The 19,636-nt window shown below is 36.4% G+C and overlaps 1 protein-coding gene and 1 long non-coding RNA gene across 3 annotated transcripts in view; both read left to right on the forward strand.

The window, feature by feature from the left end:
- LOC102697701 (retinoic acid receptor beta) overlaps positions 1-19,636 on the forward strand; it is a 246,308-nt gene that overhangs the window by 123,905 nt on the left and 102,767 nt on the right. The window lies entirely within an intron of this gene.
- LOC138241516 (uncharacterized) lies at positions 398-5,433 on the forward strand. The gene is made up of 3 exons (XR_011190745.1): positions 398-570; positions 4,304-4,378; positions 5,223-5,433. It is a non-coding gene; the product is annotated as an uncharacterized lncRNA (long non-coding RNA).

A 19,636-nucleotide genomic window follows, 5' to 3' on the forward strand; every position in this document is an offset into this window, starting at 1 on the left:
ATAGATTGAATATTACTGATTCTCATTTGTTGCACTAAAATGTATTATATCATATACTTATGGCTTACCTTTGAACTTTTGAAATGCAATGGTACCTGCATATTGGTACAAAGCATGTTAAAAAATGGAAAACTGCTGTTTTAAAAAACATTTTCTTCATTTCATTGTCCATTTTGAGGGTCTGTTATACTAAATTAAAACAACATAATTAAGAAAATGCTTAACTGTGTGATAGTTTGCACAGCAAAACCAGATTGAATTATGTACTAAAAGGGTCTTGCAAAAATAAAATACTGGAACGAAAATCCATAAGAACATGTCAGTATCAGTAATTTTGACAACTTTCCATTCAGCAGTTGTTTTTCCAAAATTAATCTATTGTAGGGCTTTAACTGTATTTACATCTTGTTGCAGTAACGGTTGCCGGGTGAGGCTCCAATGGAAAGAGTATTTTAAGACCCTATGTGCGACAGCAAATCCAGAAAGGAATAGGGAACAGAGTTGAGGGAAGACTCACAAGGTTTATTGGTGCTCACAGTGATGATGGGGAAGTCTGTGCAGAAGTGAAGGGTAGGTACTGTATCCATTGTAACATATCCAGGGAGGTCCACAGGAGAATCAGGAGACAGTCCATATGTCCATTATTGGGAAGTCCATCCGGAGACAAAACAGGAACAGACACACGAAAAAACAAGAACCAGGAATACAGGTCTTCATCCCAGGCCCCAGGCTCAGAAGGTTAGGGTGGCCTATACCCTCAGACTTCCTTGTGAAGCCTGGTGGTAGGCGGGTCATGAGACAACCATTTTCCAAAGCTGAGCCGCAAAGGCTAGGGGAAGAAAACTTAAATAAGGGACTTGACTAGACGCACCAGGAAGTAATAATTAAAAGGACTATCTAGAGAGGATTCGAGCGCCTTCTGGAGGAGGGGATGTCGACCGTGACAGTTGATTGATGTCTGAGACATTTGACCCATTCCATATCGTGTACACGAGCTTTAAATTCTCAGACATTTAAATTCTCTGTTTTCAAAATAATCTTCAAACGCCTTTGCATCCAGTACCTTTAACCAGTCTAAGGCTGGGTCTAACATAAATGCAGTGCTTACAGAAGGTCTACACACTCTTTCTGAAGTAACACATTTTGTGGCCTAAAAGCCTGAAATCAAAACACATTAAGTCATATCTTATGTGTAGATAAAGGTAAATAAATCCTGATTTAATCTGTCTTGATTTCAGGCTGTTGGGCCACAAAATGTGTTACTTTGGAAAGGGCGTGTAGACTTTCTTTAGGCACTGTACTGTACATCTTTTGAAAATTATCATGTGAAGTACTTGGAAGTCACATGAGTGAACCACACATTAATAAGAAATATGTGGGTTTACAACTTGTACATTTAAAACATGCACTTATTTTCTGAATAAGAGCTGCATAGCTGATTCTTCAATAATAATGTATGGGATATGAGAGGTCCTAAGATAATTCCGCCTCCTCTAGTGTTATGGATGGACTAGAACAAATTATTATGCATGTCCACAAGTCATTGCAATTGCTACTGTATGTTCTTAATGCGCTCCCCAAACCTGAGTGGTTTTCCTTCTAGTCATAAATACATTTGCCACAAGAATTATAAGTCCTTATATTTCAGCCCCATGTTATTGTAATTAATGTACTGAAGTCCTTAAATCTGCTCACCTTCAAGCCATTTATTTCTCAACAAGTCCTAGGCAAAACAGACCAATACTGGGGGTTTAGCACCGCCTGTATGTCTTTTAAGCATCTGGGAAGCCTCAGGGACTACTGTGATGCTTTGAGCCAGGAGAGACCTACATCCCACCCTACCCTCAGTGGACAACTCTTTCAGACATCATGCGTGCCCACTTGGGGAATCCCATTCAGTCAGTTAGTCACATGATCCAGTCTTGAACCCGAGATCACAGACCTGTGCAAGGGTAAGCACCTTCACTGGTTCAGCGCCTCAGGAAGCTCTGAGATCAGCTTGTTTTTCAAATGTAAAACGAACGAGATATAAGATGAAACTAAAATGTCTTCATCCTGGATTAGAACAGGGCCATCCAGCATTTAGCCTGCTCAAAACCTTACAGATAAAAAATTACATTTTGTGGCAGACAAAAAGCACTTGCCAAGCTTTCACCAAAGAAACAAAGCAAGCCCAGTTAAAGAGATCTCACAGCTGTGAACTTCAGCAGGATGGAAATACTTTTAAAATCTGATTACATTTAACATTGATCAGCAAAGCAGACGGTAATTAGGAACAAGGTGGCAGGGGTGAGGGGGATCTACAATAAACCAGAGAAAACATGCAGGCTTCAAACTCGTGACTGGTCTCAAAAAGTGCAGTGCTCTGAAATACAGTAAATTAATATGCAGAGGTTATTCCTCTCAGAATTTTACTCACTATCTACAACATTTCCCTAGGCAAGTAAATGTCTCAATAAGAGACATACATTCTAATGAGCTTGAATTCATCAGCTTTGGTTGCTTCAGATGGCTCTGTACACCAGTGCACAATCATTCAGCAGTACATAATTAATAGCTGCCTGATGAGACACACTCTTTGACAGTATGACTCATTGATTTTGAGACCATGTCAGACACAGAATTCATAATCAATTTACGCAATGAGGAAGCCTGTTCCGAATTTCCTTTTAATTGATCCCATCTGTGTGGTTAAGACTTAGTCTGGAAAATAAGGAAACGAGGCAAAGTAAACACTACCGTTGTCATAAACATTCAGCTATCTCACCTCCTTATGAAATGATGCCCTTCGATATGTACATATTTATAAAGGCATTTTAGAAACAATTTTCTGAATTCGCACAACTCAGATGACAGTGGTTTAGTACAATGCTGACTGCATGTGTGTGCATTTCATCACAAATTATTTTGAAAAAAATGGTCATTTAGTGATGTTTATTTACTCTTAAAATTCTGTTATTAAAAGATTTGTCAGGATTAATCTCACCTATTTTAACAATAACATTCCTCACTAAGGCTGCCCCACAATGTCTATTCTTTTTAGAAGTACCACCTAACAATAGAAGAAAACAAATCAAATTATTTCTGATTTTAAATTACTTAGGGCAGCAGGACAGTATCATCCTTTGTGCCTGTCACATTTTTAACTTTGCTCCCCTGAACTCCTATGAACAATAATGGAATCACATTCAATAGCATGCTGTACAATACATAATTTATTAAAAGTATGCTAATTATAATATTTGCATATAACACAGACTAAAGTAAAATATGTGCTTTAAATTAAGAATGCTTAAATTTCACACAGAGCTTCAGGTCTATTATGGCAAAATGACACATAGTTCACTTGAGGGCCATCACAAGCAACTTCTGTTCAGTGGCTCCTCATAACCCATTTAGCAAATTAAAGAGATTACATTTATTCTTTCCATTATTTCTTATTCTCCTGTGGTTAAACCACTTAACCTGAGCTTAATTGAAAGAGATAGAGGGGTTACGGTAACAAACACATTTAGCAAGAGAAGGCCAGTATGAACTCTGAGCCAAACAAATGATCAGTCCTAGGCTAACAGTAACAGATTAGAGGTGAGATCTATTAATTAGGTGTGATTGTGTGAACTGTGTCTCTGCCAAGCTTTCCAGTTAAAGGAATCATCAAATCATCTGGTTTCGTTGCAGTTTGTAGTGCTTTGTCTTTATAGTTACCCTGACAACATTAATTGGTTTCTCACTTAATCTTCACCTCTGGTTGATGGAAAAAGCACAGTTAGCATCCTATTAAAAGTATGTTAAAGCACGTTTAAGTAATGTTCAAGAGATTCCCCGTCTCATTTTTTAAAATATAGGAAAGTTTTTCTAGAGCATCTCAAAATGCTTGTTCTTCATTGTGAAAATGGCTTATTAAGCTAAACACATCTTAAAATAAAGCAACACTTAGTCCTACTTTAGCTCTACTTAAGCTCCACTATTTTTCATAGTGATTATGTTTGAATTCAGCTTTTCTAACATAGTTTAAAATAATTGTATATTTTTATAAGGAAATCCTATTTGTATACCTAAAGCTTAAAATGTGCTTTTTCACTAAGCTTTTGAGGAATGATAACTTAATCCTTCATTAAATATCAGCAGCATATTTACTGTACCTGTGTAATGAAATGTTTTCTTCTTGAGTTTTTAGATATAGTTTATAGTACAGTTTTTGCTTTAATTTTTTTCTTGCTAAATAAGAATGCAAGTAGTCATTTTATTTCTCCCTTTATTGCCATTGCAAACATTACCTCTAAAATGATATGTCACTCTCTAGGTCAGGAAGAGTCAGGGGGTTACAGGAGAATGGCATGAGCTGCAGTTCACAGTGCCCACAAGCTGGCTTCAGATGGTAAATTGCTTCTCTTCTACCCTTCCCTGTAGAGAGCTCTGAGGGATCCATATTTCTAAAGAGATGTTAGTGAAGACTTTTATGAAATGTGCTAACACTGCACAAATAAGCACTGTTTGTTGCACAGCATCTGTGTTTTAGCATTCATCTGCTCTGTTCTATTGCTTTTTTGTACCATGCTTGAAAAAACATGCATTGTAATTGACGCATTTAATGTCCAATAATTGCTCATTTGATAGTATATTTTCAAATAAGGCATAGACCTCAGAATCATTTACATAAATACCTATATATACACCCAAAGAGAAAAAACTTTTTGTATTGTTTCCGAGAAAGCAGTATATAGTATTGTACTTTGTTACAATTGTGAATTACCGTGGTATTTAGGTTAAGTTCATTTGCCATTAGTTTCTTAAAATTTGTCCCCTATAGTGATACTAAAAATATACAGCTCCTGTTCAGCCATAGCTTCTCCTGCCAGTCTCAGCTGTAGAATCTCTATAGCAACCATACATAAATCAAGAAAATGGTCCCCTTTGTAAGTTGGTTAATAGGCACAACATGCTTCTTTAGAAAATCCAACTATTCTTTCAATAGACTTTGATTGAAAGCCAGCCTTTTCTACAGACACATTCTCATTCACATCTAGTAGCAGCTTGTATGGCTGTCTAGTGCCTAATTTATTACCCTTTAAAGATTAGACAATGAAAAAGCAGTTCTCAGGATAATGTTTACATTGAAAGGCATAAACACAAAGCCACAAAAGAGCGTCACCCTTTGTTCTATAAAGAGAAAATGCATTTCACCTTAAAAATTTAACTTTCCTAAGTTCTTTTCATTGTAGTACTCACATTACCTCCCTTGAAGACAAAAGGAAACATATATCCATTCGATCTATCTTGGAAAATAAGAAGGAGCATGTGGACAGACGAAAACAGGACAGCTATAATTTGCTGATTTAAACTGGAAGATGGTCGGTTGACTAAGCAAATTGTTCATGAAGTATAACTGAAAAAAAAAGAATATGATGAACCCATTTCGGAGGTAACTTTTTTAAAATGTGTGCTTCTTAAAACTAAAAATAAAATCACAATGTGTTCCAACGAAATGTTCTGCTAATGCTTTGAGTGTTATTTTGAAGAAAAATGTTAAGCCTAACAGCAACAAAGGAGCAAATAAAAAGAATAGTAGTGTCATCAGCAAGAACAAACCAAATTGTGATAACAATTCAAGTTTGATCTATTAACAAGCTTTTCTTATACAGTGCCCTCCATATGTATTCATACTCCTAAAATAGGAACCACAAACATTATGTTAAAGAAAGGTTTACAAATTGGATATTATTGGATATTGTATCCTGCTGAAAAAAATACACTGTACTGTCATACTGTAATCTTCATTTGATTGCACTGCTAAAAATCATATTTTCTTATTAATTTAGATGCAGAAAACATGAGGATCACATTTATTCACACCCCTATAGTTAGTATTTTGCAAAACCTCCCCTTGTATGGATCTCCCTGACAAGATATCTTCAGTAGTGTGCTATGTGGTTCTGGCACTTCTGAGGGGGAATTTTTGACCATTTATTTAGACAGATTTACTGTACTTGAAGTCTTTCTGACCAAGTGGTTTCCGTTTTCTAAATGCCTTCTTCATTCTAACCATGAACGTCCGGATATTGAGTTGGCCAGACCTGAAACATTTATTTTGTGTACATTTAACCCTTAACCATTTCTTTGTCGATGCGGATGTACAGTATGCTTTGTATATTTCTCGTGCTGCAATATTAATTTTCGACCAAATTGCGCTTCTTGGCAGACAGAACTGAGTCTATCGCCAAAAATGTACTGGCATGAGTTTGATTTCACTACCACCCCCCTTTCCACACGAGGGCTATAAAACCCAAAAAAGAGTGCATCCCCTACCATATTTCGCAGTGACTTGTCACAAGATGAGCTTTGGCTTTTTATGCCAAATAACATGTAAAAAAGGTAAAAAAAAAGGTTTTCCTTAATCTGACCCTAATACGTGGTTCCAATCGTCATTACGACTTAGTTTGACAGATTTAAGCTTGCTCTTTGCATCTTTACATGGATGCCACATTCTGGCAGTAATGTCAAATGGCATTTTGTCAGACCGTGTCCAGTTTGGCCAGTTTGTGTTGGAGATCCCCAACGTTTGCCTTTGGATTTACAGTTGCTCCCAAAATTACTTATCTCACTGCCTGTAATGGCTAGATACACTTGCATCCCGTTCATGGAGGGGTTGTCATTATACCAATAACCTTAATTTTTAATGGACAATACACTGAAAAGTGGTAGATATGACTTTTAATATATTTTTTAAAGTCATCTCTCAACTTCTGGAGGTCAATGACAATTTGCCTACATTCTTTAGAATCTCTATGACCTAAATAATGGTGATTACATGCTACCGCTAAACATCTTCCATGGTTTACCCTGTTTATACTCTGGGGAAAAGGAAATTTAGGGGGACTTCTATATATTTCCAGATTGATGTCTTCCACTGCACTGCCAAAGGGCAAAAAGTTAGATTTGGTTTTGTGAGAGTGTACTCAAAAGGTATACATAGAGGTGTGAATATAATTAAGCCTTGTATTATTTCTAACAAATATGACTTTGTTCTATGCAATGCTACTATGATTCCAAATTGCTCATTCATTCTGTTACATGATACTTTTTGGTGCTTTTCATTGGGGTATGAATAAAATTGGAGGACATTGACATTGTCATAGGAGAGCCAAAATGGGTGAAAATAGAATTTGCCCCTCGTCCCGAACTTCTGTCTAAAAACGTCATATATAATATGATCCAATATTTATCCCAGTCAGAGAAACCGTAGCTATGGTTTTGATCCTAACAAAAGGCTCTGAAAAAAATCCATTCAATGGATCAGAATCTTAACTCTGCAATTTTAAAAAACAGGACCCTTATAGTGCACAATAAACAGACATATAAGAGGATTTGAGCAACAAAGAAGATATAAAAACTCTTTAAAAACTGCAATGCAAACTGAACATGATAGTCAGACTCCTGCATCATATCCTTAAGACACTGTTGCTCAGTGAAAAAGATTCTTTTTGTTTCACTAATATGCTTAGCGTGAAAGTTATATGGTAGAATGATCATATGCACATAATTAGCTCTGAAATTTGGAAAGAACAAGTTCTCACAGACGTTTTGATTTATGCAGTTTTTCCAGTAATCAGTCACAGTTTAAAATACAATAAGCATCTGTTCATGAGAACCTAGTTATGGCGAATGTAACTTAAATATATACTGTATTTCTATTGTGTAGCCTTCTCTAAAAGGGAAATAGAATGAATTGGGTGTTTGTTATTTGTGGTTGCCAAATGTTAAGAAGACCAAGAAAAGGTTAAGTGATAGTCACTAACATTTCATTTACATTAATGAGTCAATAATTTATACATTTTCAGTACAAAAATGTTCAAGGTTTTACACCTGTATATTTATATTACCTCTATATCCCATTCAGTAAAGAAAACACAATGCTGTTACAGTGTTTCACTGTATATAAAAAAGAACCAAAAGACATAAAAAAGATTAAACAAAAAAAAATCTTCCTCCATCAAGGTATCAGTCACATTGAATTGGATTGCTTGACAACGCTGCAATATATTATTGAACTGAGTATAGCACTTCAATATTAGTAAAAAAACCTCATCTTTTTTAGGGATTCTGAAATGGACTTATCTGTTACTGGTACTGGATTATTCCTAGTTCCTTTATTTCTGAAAGCACATTACATTGTTGATACACTTCTTACATTTGGACTTTGATTTGATAACATTACAAGGTTGCACATGGAGAGAAAGAAGTAGTACATAACACTTAGAAGCCTGCAGAAACACTGATCTGTACAGAAGTTTATTAGTGCCACAGGGAAATGTTTTTCTTTGTGCTTAAAAGAGATAGTATTGCATTTAAACAAGAAACTTTCATGTTTATACCAGATTGTATCGTGTTTAAATGTGTTTAAACGTGATAGTAAATTTTTTAACAATACTACTACTGCAATTCAATACTGCCTACTATATTAATATCTTTCATTTTATATGCAATAAAATTGTTTTTCAGCCAACAATAACCATAACAGTAAGTTAGCCGTAGGTATAAGTCTTACTGTCAAGTCATAGTAAATGTATTCCATTCAATGTTTAAAGAGAAGACAAAATTCTATGTACAGTACATGTTTCTGCAGTTTCACGTCAAGAATAACATACGTTTGGAAAACCGTGGCATTATTACTTTTCACAGAAATGGCGAAAAATGACACGCATTAACATCAGCCATGTTCACTGACTTCTACTTCATTCGTACAAAAAGACAGTACAAGTGCTCCTTTAGATTATTTTTTTGCAAAAAGAGGAGTTTGACGATATTATTCTGTTGATAAAGTCAGTGCTACCTTTCATGGGACAATATTATTGCATGTATAATGCAAGATATTAATATAGCAAGCAATATCGTGCACAAAACCTAATGCTATCTCATATAAACGCAATGGGGTTTCTTGTTTAAATGCAATACTCATTTATAAATGCATTAAATCTCATTTATAGTAAAAGCGAAAAATGTTTCTTTCTCTGTGGCGCTCATAAGCTTCCGTAGATCTGTGGTGTGTTGATTTTACTGGGGCATAATTTAAGTGGAGTCTAATTACTGTATATGGTGCACCATCTTCAACTGCAATATCTAAATTACCTTGACTCCAATCATCTTCAAAAAGGAACCCTGTTACAAACAATTGAATGCCCTTAATGAATCACGTGTGTGTAATGTGTGTTTTAAGGAAAGAGTTTACTCTCCCTACAAATAGAAATAAAATTGCAATAATATTTGCTGAATATTCTGAGCATCACCATACAAAAGTTGTTTCCGCTGGGTACACAGCTTGATGAACCAGATATTTCGTCATTGCTATAAAATGGTTTTACTATCAGCTACGATAATAATGCGTGGTGAGCCAAGTGGAAAGGTTTCAGAGTATCACAGAACCCGGAATGTAGCAATAAACATTTCACCCAATAAAGCAATGTTGCAACTTTGACAAAAAGGATGATACACTGTGGATGCACACAGTACATTTTAGAAATAAGGGTCAGCCAAAAGCATGAAACCATCTCATTATACAGTATATCACAGTGGCCGTACCTTTTGTACTTTGTACTGTTTACAGGCAATATATTTATGCTTTTTATTTTTTTCTATAAAGCTGCAACTGAAAACATAATCAAAAGCTGCAACTCATTACGTAACTAAAACGAAACAGGTACAGTAGCTGTAACGTCTTTTTTTGTGGTGTTCACATGATATTGCTCTCCATTCAGTTACTGGCCTAACTAAAACTTCCCAAAATCAAATCCCATCTCTGCCATTTTGCATCAAAGTGTTGCACTTGGGTAACAATAAAGACTACTGCGAATTCATACATGAAACTCACTGTGTTATAAATGTTATGTTGTATGTTTTTGATAGTGTTCCATTACCCTCCATGAATGTTGCTTCCTTAGTAAACTTATTTGGTTTTAATTCAGGAAACACAATACAGAATCTAGTGTGTTGCATTATCATGGCCATGAGTTTTAGCTTTCAGTCACTTGCTTTAGTGATGGATAGCTGAAGGCTTTTCAAATCTTAAATACTCAAATACTCAAATTTCATGGTTTTGCCAGACTACATATGATAAACAGCCTTCTTTAATTTTCTGTGTTTATTTTGGTAAGGAGTGCTATTCAAAGCGCTATTCAGATACTTTGTTGAAAAGATTAACAAAAGGCTGTTCATCCTACAACCTCTTTCAAAGAAAAGAAATGTTATTTGTGCTGATGCAAAGAGACAATTTCATAAACTGAAAGCTTACTACAAATTTCCTCCACAACATGTACGGTATTACATTTTTGGAAGTTTGGATGTTTGCTCTGGGATGAAAGGATCAATTAGTACCACATTAATGATAATCTCCCATGTGAGCTAGGATTGTAGTTCTAACTTGATTCATTTTGTCTATGCTTGAGCATGGAAACATTTTAATTCATTCAAATAAAAAGTCTGTCGTGTAAGTGAACAAAATATACCAAAAAAGCTCAATAGCTTTAAAATCAAAGATATGTATAGTGCTACACTGACAGAAAATACATTAATTATAAGCATAGACTTTTAATGAATTGGTTAAGAGAATTACTCATTTTACAGCAGCATGGAATTCTCAGGTTCCATGCTTAAGAAATGGAATTTTCCAGAATTATTTAGTGAGAGAAGAACAGAGAATCTTGCACCAACAAGTGTCTTTGACCAGCTTTTGAATTTGTGAGCACCATCAGACCTTCATTTTGTGTCTATCTTTCAGATTATTCTGAGATATTCTGTCATTGACTTTAAATGGAATCATTCCTTCTTTGTGTGGTTTGACAGGCCATTTTTATTATTAACTCCAAAAGACTGAAAATAATTGATTTAAGCTCATCATGGTGAGAAATCAACCAGGAATAAAATGGGAGGCATTATCTTAAATTATTTAACATATTAAACCTATCATTTCAGCTTCACTGTGTTTCATTATATATATTTTTACATCTTTAACCTATACCTACAAATGAAAGTGGGTCTGTGCTCTTCGAAAAGGGCAGAAGAAATAGAATATCATGTTTTTTTTAATAAGAGCCAGAGAAGCTCAAAACAAAATTTCTGTAAAGTGAAGTACCCTGAATAAATGTACTCCAGTGTCTGAGCAGCACTCATCATTCCTCAATACTTTCTTTGTAGGCTTAAGAAACTGAACGTGCAGTGGGCCAGAGCTGGAGACAGCAGTCTGCTGAGCCCACTGTGAGTTACCACTGTTTTCACAGTACTTTCCTCTGTGAAGACAAAGATTGTTGATTTTTTGCAGCATGGGAAAGGGCTGACAACAGATTTAGTAGATAGATGCATTCAACTGCCCCCTTCAAATGTTATGAAAAGAGTTTCAGATGTTTGTATTGGCCCCTGTGATATACAATAAATTGTTGTTTTTTTATCTGAAATGGTGAAGAATGAAGAGGGAGAGGGCATAATTAAATTTCAGGAAATGCAAAACGAACTAGAACAGGAGGGTTTGAGGGTGAGAAAATGAAGAGAGAGTGAGAAAAGCCAGGGCATTGGGTTTCTAGATCTTGAAACTGGGGAAGGCAGTCTGGCCCACAGGAAGACCCTGCATTCCTGTCCTCTCAATGAACCTGCCCAAGAGGAATACAGGAGTTATTGAGAAATCAAGGTCTGTCAGCACCTTGCTCATGTAGCATGGGTTCAATCCGATAATGTGAATGGGACCTGTAATAGCCCTGTTGAAAAGTAAGTTTGCTGTAAAAAGAACTCCTTGAATTATTTTTATTCTTTTTTTGTTTACATGTTTAGCGTTGTTGACACCATTTTACTTATAGTGAAGACGGTTTATTTTTTTAGTGTTTTGCTTTCCTTATGTTTTCCTCTCCCACTCATGAGTGTAACTGTGTCTTTTTTGTGCTCTATTCTCTACCCTGCACTGAGTTTTGTGGAATTATCCATTTTCTTTTAAAAAAAGAGAGAATCCCAAGGCAAACATAGTAGCAGACTACCACAGCTGAAAAGTATTGATTTTCTGGCACCAGGCTGCTTAGATTAAAAATGCCAATACTGGAATCCTTTCTTGACCTCCTGGTTCAAGTTAAGTTCACTTGTCATTTTGTATAATTCTGAAAAAATCAAGATCCTTAACAATGATGTAGTTAGGAGACTTCAGGAGGCCTCAGGCAGTTTTATTGAATTAACTCAATAAGGTCTGCTATTACTGGTGTTCAGACTTTCTAACACTTTCTGGAGGCGAAGTTATCGTTTTTTGGACAAATTTAAAAAGGAATGACTACTATTGCTCAAACTTCAGAAAGACACATACTGTAAGTATTCATTATTGTTTTTTCAAATGTAATTGTTATACCCTACTGTGCCTTTATTCTCTTAGGGCTGGCACAGTGGCACAGTGGTTAGCATTGCTGCCCTTTAGTTACTTGGGTTTAATTTGGGACCTGGGGTGCTATCTGTGTGAAATTTGGATGCTCTCTCTGTTTGCACTGGGTGCTCCAGTTTCCTCCCACAGTCCAAATGTCACAACTGTAGTCCCTCCCCTTTAAGGGCGCTGTCACGAACACGGACTGAGATCCGTGTCAGATCTTTTAGAAGACCCTATGCGATGTGGTAAGAGCTGGAGAAAACAGGAGGCGTGGTAAAAGGGAAGACACAGGGGTTTAATAGTGCACAAAATAATAGTGACAGTTCGTGAGACAGTGTACGGGGAAGACAAAACGGCATCCAAATCCAAACGGGTCCAAGGGCAGGTCAAAGCACAGTCTGAGAGTCCATCAACTAGAAATCCATCCTGGGACGCGACAAAGTTAAAATCCCCGGGAGGGGGGAGCACACGGACAAACGAAACATGGAGGTCCAAGAGAGACGGGGCGAGGTCCTCCAGACCCCGGGCTCAGGAAGCGGGAGGTGTCGGGGATGAGGCCTATGCCCTCAGGAGACGGACGTAGGGTTTCCTGGTGCTAGGTGAGCCTCGCGACATCTTACCCTAATGATGAGCCCCGAGGACTGGAGGAGCTGGTCTTTAAATAATACAGCTAAGAGGGTACACCTGGAGAGCTTAATCACACGAACAATAATGGGAGCAGTGGAGCGCCCTGCATGGCTTTTCTGCATGGCTTTTCTCCCCAGTGTTTCCTCACTACCCCGGATTGTGACGTCCGCATAGGGTCTGGAAAGAACTGTTTCGTTACACCAAAGACATATTTGTGGATCAATTGGCTTCTGGGAAAATTGGCCCAGGTGTGAGTGTGTGTCTGTATGTGCCCTGCGATTGATTGGTGTCTAATCCAGGGTATATTCCACCTTGTGCCTGTTGCTTGCCAGGAAAGGCTTCATTCCCACAACAAATCTGTGCTGGATAAAGCAGTTAGAGTATGTATAGTAATCATATATTATAACATATTACTGAATTTATAACAAAAAATTGAATATACACTGTGTGCGAGAAAATGCACACAACATGGGGCTGTGAGGAGTATAATCTCAGTAAGATCAAATGAATTTGTGTATTAAGATCATTGAGACAACAGGCCCTTTAAGGCACAAGGAGATAATCCAAACCATTCAAATCACACAGTCCTGAGCCTACTATGCGAAGATAATTTACCAACAACAATTATTCCCTAAATTCTTAATGTACTGAATGTACATTTGAACTTGTGAGAAATGGATTTGTGTTCTATACATAAAAGCATGAATTGACTAGGAATGAAAAACAAAGAGGAGGAGAGAATTTGTACACCATTTGTAGTTTTAGTTACTCCTTAGTCTTCAAAACCTTTCACAGGATAAATATTGAAAGCTTGTGTCATCTGATTTTCTGACTGAATTACACACACACACCCCAACACCAATTAAAAAAATATAACTTAAAAAAAAAGAAACACAATGGTTCAGACATATAAAATATGATAAAAGAAGCACCATTCAGCAGTAAAAATATGAATTCCTGCTTCTGTTTCTGCCCTGGCTCACTTGCTCCCTGGAGGGGATGAAAGTCCTCAAAATCTAAAATTGTCTTAATGTCCCTTCTTCATCAAAGCAATGAATGATTGTACTCTGGGGACAGAATTTCCCTGTAGAGGCTAAAATTCTTACCACCGCTGACATTTGAGTTTATAGATGGTAAGGATTTCTGAAGATTACAAAATAGGATGTTTTGATCAAAATTAGTTTGGCCCCTACCAATGATGGTTTTGGAAAGTACCTAGAAATGAAAAAGGTTGTAGAGCTTACTTACTACAATCAAGAAGAGAAACATGCAAAAGCTTTCCTTTCTAAGTTTAAAAATCTTTCTTCAGTGACAGTTTCGGCAGTTATTCTAAACCTTGGTTACTTTCAGAAAATTCAGAGCTTCTGTAAACTAATATTATGTCTATAGTATATATTATAACCATAATTACCTAAATAGAACTAGAAAAAATGGTGTAGAAATAAATCTTAGAGTATGAGGTGTGAAATCTCATGATAGAGTTTTATTTGTCAGCTTCTGCTGTAACACAAAAAAGGAAGGGACATCAACTATCCAATCAACAGAATCTTTATTGCCTAGGCTTACAGTAAACAAGATGGGGAAATGGATTTTCAGTCCTTTGTGCTGGGTAATCTTTGGGGTGCTGTCTTTTATGATTTAAGAATGACCCTTAAGGGGAGGAAAACATGCAGAGTGTTGTAATCATTGACATGTGAGAATCCTGTTGGAAATGGGGACTGGATGCAAGAAGAAGAATGAATTTGATTGGAAGTAGGCTTGGCAAATGGAGCAAAGTGAGCTGCAAATGAACTAGTGAGATCAAAAAAGAATACTGCTTTGTGTATGTAGAGTAGGGGACAGGGTTCAGCAATTTAGAAAAGGTCTGAGAGTATTCATTTTATTTGCAATAAGTATTAAGTACCCATCTAAAGTAATTACAAAAAAGGTGCTCCTTTGAAATTGCCACTTCCTATGACATAGGTAAAATCATATTGTGGATATCGTATATATGATATTGGATATCATACAGTAGATAGCCCTGGCCTTGTGCTTTGGGAAATTGTTCTGATTAAAGGTGAATTTTTGTCCCAGTTTAGGTCTGAATCAAATTTTCCTCTGAGATTTGCAGATTCTTTACTCCATCTGTGTTCCCATCAGTTTTGACGAGATTCCCAGTCCCTGGTTATGAGAAGTAGAACCATAACAGAATCCCACCACCATCATGCTCAAGAGCAGACATGGTGATGAGTGAATGATGCACTATGTTGGGGTTTGCATCAGATGTTACGCTCTGCATTTAGACCAAACAGTTTCAATTTTGTCTCGTCTGACCACAAAACCTTTTGCCAGTAACACTTAAATGTTCTTTTGTAAACATCAAGCAGGATTTGAGAAGAGTTTTCTAGACTTCTGTGGAGTGACTGTAATATTGTTGACTCTAGATTTTCTCTCATGTCAGCCACTGAACTCTGTATCTCTTTCATTAGTCCCAGTTGGTAGCATCCCTAAAATGCTTCCTTCATGTCTGGCTTCTCAGTCTGAAGGGACAGCCTGGTCTAGGCAGTATCTGGGTTCCTTCTAGTTTTTAATGATTGACCTCCCTATGCTCAAAGAGATATTAAGAGTCCTTGAAATGTTTATATACCCCTTTCCTGATCTTTGCCTTTATACAACTGTATCACTGAGTTGCTTTGAAAGCCCCTTGGTCTTCATAGTTTAATTTTTAGTTGAAATTCACTTCCTGGCAGAGGGACCTTACAGATATAGGTGTATTTATTTGGAAAATATGTGAACCACCATTACTGCACGCAGATAAAGGCAATTAAACTAATTGTGTCGCTAATTAAGGCAAATGTTGTGCACCTAAGTCAATTAAACCATATCTTTTCCATTTGTTTCACATTGGTTATTTACTTACTACTTTGTTTTTACTTTGAATGTGTGGAGTATGTTGTGTGCAGTATATAACAAATATTCTTTCTCCAAAGTGGCCATGAATGCAAGCATTTAAACAAAAAAACTGTGAAAACAGTGCAAAGGTCAGAATACTTTTGCAAGACAGAGTAATGTATGTAGATTTTAATAAGGCTTGTGATGATGTCCCTCATAAAAGATTCATTTTATAGAGCAGGCAGTTGACATTCAAGGGAATACATGTATTTGGATAAAGAACTCATTAATTAATATAAACCAGAGAGTACAGATAAGGGATAAATACTCCAGTTGGTGTGGAGTAATTACAAGAGTTCCACAGAAAGTTGAAGGACCATTGCTCTTCCTGAATTATATATTTGATCTAATTTCAAGTTTTATGAACAAACTTGTTAAGGTGTTTCCAAAATATGTAAATTAGCATATGCTGAAGAGGCTGCAATAGAAATTCAAAATGATTTAGAATTCAAGACTGAGAAAACATCTGGCAGACTTTTTATGTAGGCAAGAGCAGACTGTTAAGTGCAGAAAGCAAAAACCAATTATAAATATAAAATCGTAAATAATAAGTGTAAAGACGTTATCTATGAAAAACCTTACAGTAGATGTTTATGTCAACACATCATTTTCATCTTCAAGACAAGGACAGAAAGCAATAAAAATGCAAATAGAACATTATCATATATCATTATATTTAAAAGTATAAACCATACTATATACAAATATGTATAGAAATTTAAAATCACAGAACTGAAACCAAGGAATGTTATGTTAGTAATATACAATTCATTAAAAAGCCTCATTTAGAATATTTAGTACAATTTTGGTCACTACAATAGAATAACAAATGTGTCCTGGAAAAACTCCAGAAATAAGCAAATAGATACTTCTTGGGACATAAAGAAATGTCCTGCTCTGATAAGCTAGAAGAGCTGAATATTTTTATTTTTGAACAAATACAACTACAGGGGACCTGATACAAGTATTCAAAGTCCTCAAGGGCACTGACAAAGTCAACCAAATGGACCTCAGAATTAACACTGAAAAATCTACCAGGTGACACAAATGGAATGGAAACTAAGGGGATGTACATTTACCACTGAGAACAGAAGGCACCAGCTACCCCGCCATGTTGTTGAAGCCAATATCCCGGCTTCTTTTGTAACGAAAGCGTTCTTTCCGGACCCTATGCAGAAGACACGATCCGGGAATGAGTGAGGAAACATGGGGAAAAAAGCATGCGGGAGAAGGGAATGAAAACAGGGGGCGTGTCCACGGTGCGCTGGTGATCGGGGGAGGTGTGGCCGAGGCAAACAATCCGGAGCTGAGTCCAAAAGAGGAATCCAAGACGGGAAAAAGTCCAAAGCCAGGTGATCCATCCAAGACAGATGAGATTAAAACAAGAACCGGGTCGGGACTGGCACGGGAACAGGAACAGGAACTTAAAACCTTGATGGGACCAGGTGCTTCCAGGTCCCGGACTCGCCTGGTACGGGACCCAATGCAAAGCCCGGAACAGAGTGAGCGTCTGGCTTGAAAAGGAACTGAACTGAAAAGGGGCTGGAACAGGGAGCAGGTGTGGGGGATGAGTAAAGAACAAGGAAGGGCTGGAGCATCCTTAAGAGGAGGAGTTTACGAACGTGACGTCTTTCAATAAATGACTGGATGAGATCAATTAGCTACTATAAACAAAACAATTCAGATGGACCAAATGGCCTCTTCTCATTTGGAAACGTTCTTAGGTTCTTATGTTTCTTATTATCTTCTTATTTCTTGTTCATTACATCACAGAAATCACACCCTTATGCAAAAGTATACATTTGAACCAGTATGGCTATTTTCATTTTTTCTCTACCATAGTGGTACAATACTATATGATATTAAAACAAAGTTAGTGAGAAAAGGCTTTCTTTGCCATTTCCCACTGGATTTAATGATTTTGAGATTGCAGCCTGGTAGTCACAGTTCAGGGAAAACAGCAAATGTCATGTGGAACACAGCTATTCAGTGTTGATCACTTTTCTGAAATTAGCTCTGGGTATCCCTATTGTTGACACATGCAGAGTGTGTAAAGATTAGTCTGAATTTCAAATAGATCTTGAGCGGCATAACAAATAAATGTAGGCTAAACATTCTTTCAAGAGAAAATAAAAAAACTAAAGAGAAAATAGAATAAGAATACAATCCAGGGTGCACCAGAAGAGACAGAGAAAATGAAACCATGGCATGTCAGGGTATTGCCATAATTACTAACAAATAAACTTTTCGGCATAATCCAAGAGTAGGAATGTGGGGATGGATCTTTAGCTGCGTACATATACTGTATAACAGGACAGTTATGAAACAAAACAGGCTTATTTCAACTACAATGAGCCAAAACCAAAGAAAAAGTGGTAAGCGAGGAGGTTTTGAAAATGAAAGAGAAGATATGGGTTGAGATGGAACTGTGCCAGACATAAAACATAGAGCTTAAATACAGCCAATATGGGTTTCAAAGAACTGTAAAGTTAGAGGGGACAGAAATTAAAAATTAAAAATGTATAACATAAAGCAATGAATACACTATTTGGTCTTTTTTGTATTTAATTATGTTCCACCATCATATTACATTATGAAAAAGAAATAGGGCAAAAGGGCATTTTCTGGAATCTGAGACAAAGAGCTGGGATGATATCATCATTTGCAGTATCCTGTATTAGGGAAGGTTTTCTGTGTTAGTCAGATAATCTACACAGTAGTTAAAAATTAATCTTTTATATGAATTATTCAATCTGTTATTAAGCTTATTCGAGCCCAGGTTTGCAGGGGGCTTATATCTACAAATTTATGGTTTAATAAGTGCATTAAAATGCAGCTGGGTTAGTCATATATTAAGCTTAATTGCAAAGGCTTGTGATTCTCAACTGAAGCTCCTTTGGGTGTGTTTAAAATACTAGTTACAGAAATGGACAGTTATCCTTTTGCTGGGAGTTTTGGAATGAGCAGATTCGGGAAATGATCAATGGAGAGCTTTTTTAGGTTATTCAACTTCATCACCATCATCATCATCATCATCATCATCATCATCGTCGTCATCATTATTATTATTATTATTATTATTATTATTACATTCAGCTGCAAAGAATCATGGTGAAGAAAATTAGACCATCTAAACAGACACTGCTGCACAAGTTGTCTTGGAAATTCCTGTGCATCTCATTCCCCAGTTAGCTAATGGCACCTAGAAAAAATGACACATTTATTTAAGATACGATTTTCTTAAAAGTCTTATCAGTCCACAAGAGGATTTGACAGTAACATAAAATATAAAAACAACACAGCAGGTAATTTGGTGTGAAAGAAACTGAAACATAAAGATATATTTTCAAAGGGCAGGTTTATGTAAGGATTGCATGGACTGGTATTTGTCCATGCCATCTCTCATTAATGCCATGGGGTTTGAAAGTTTAAGCTATATGTTTTGGATTAATTCCATATATTTCAACTTTGTTTTTAAAACTAGTTTTAGTTTTTCAGTAGTACTACTAATTGTATAATTTTACAGTATTTTTATCTAATGCAGAGAATGAGATTTAGTAAATTTAGTAAATAGTTCATTAATACAAACAGCATTATGAGTATCCCTTTGATACTAAATCATACATTACTGAATTGTGAGCAAAATAATAAATGCATAGGCACAAAATCACTACTCAGTTTCTAGTAAGGTAA

This window comes from Lepisosteus oculatus, chromosome 10 (genome assembly GCF_040954835.1).
Source record: "Lepisosteus oculatus isolate fLepOcu1 chromosome 10, fLepOcu1.hap2, whole genome shotgun sequence".
Classification (NCBI taxonomy): Eukaryota; Metazoa; Chordata; class Actinopteri; order Semionotiformes; family Lepisosteidae; genus Lepisosteus; species Lepisosteus oculatus.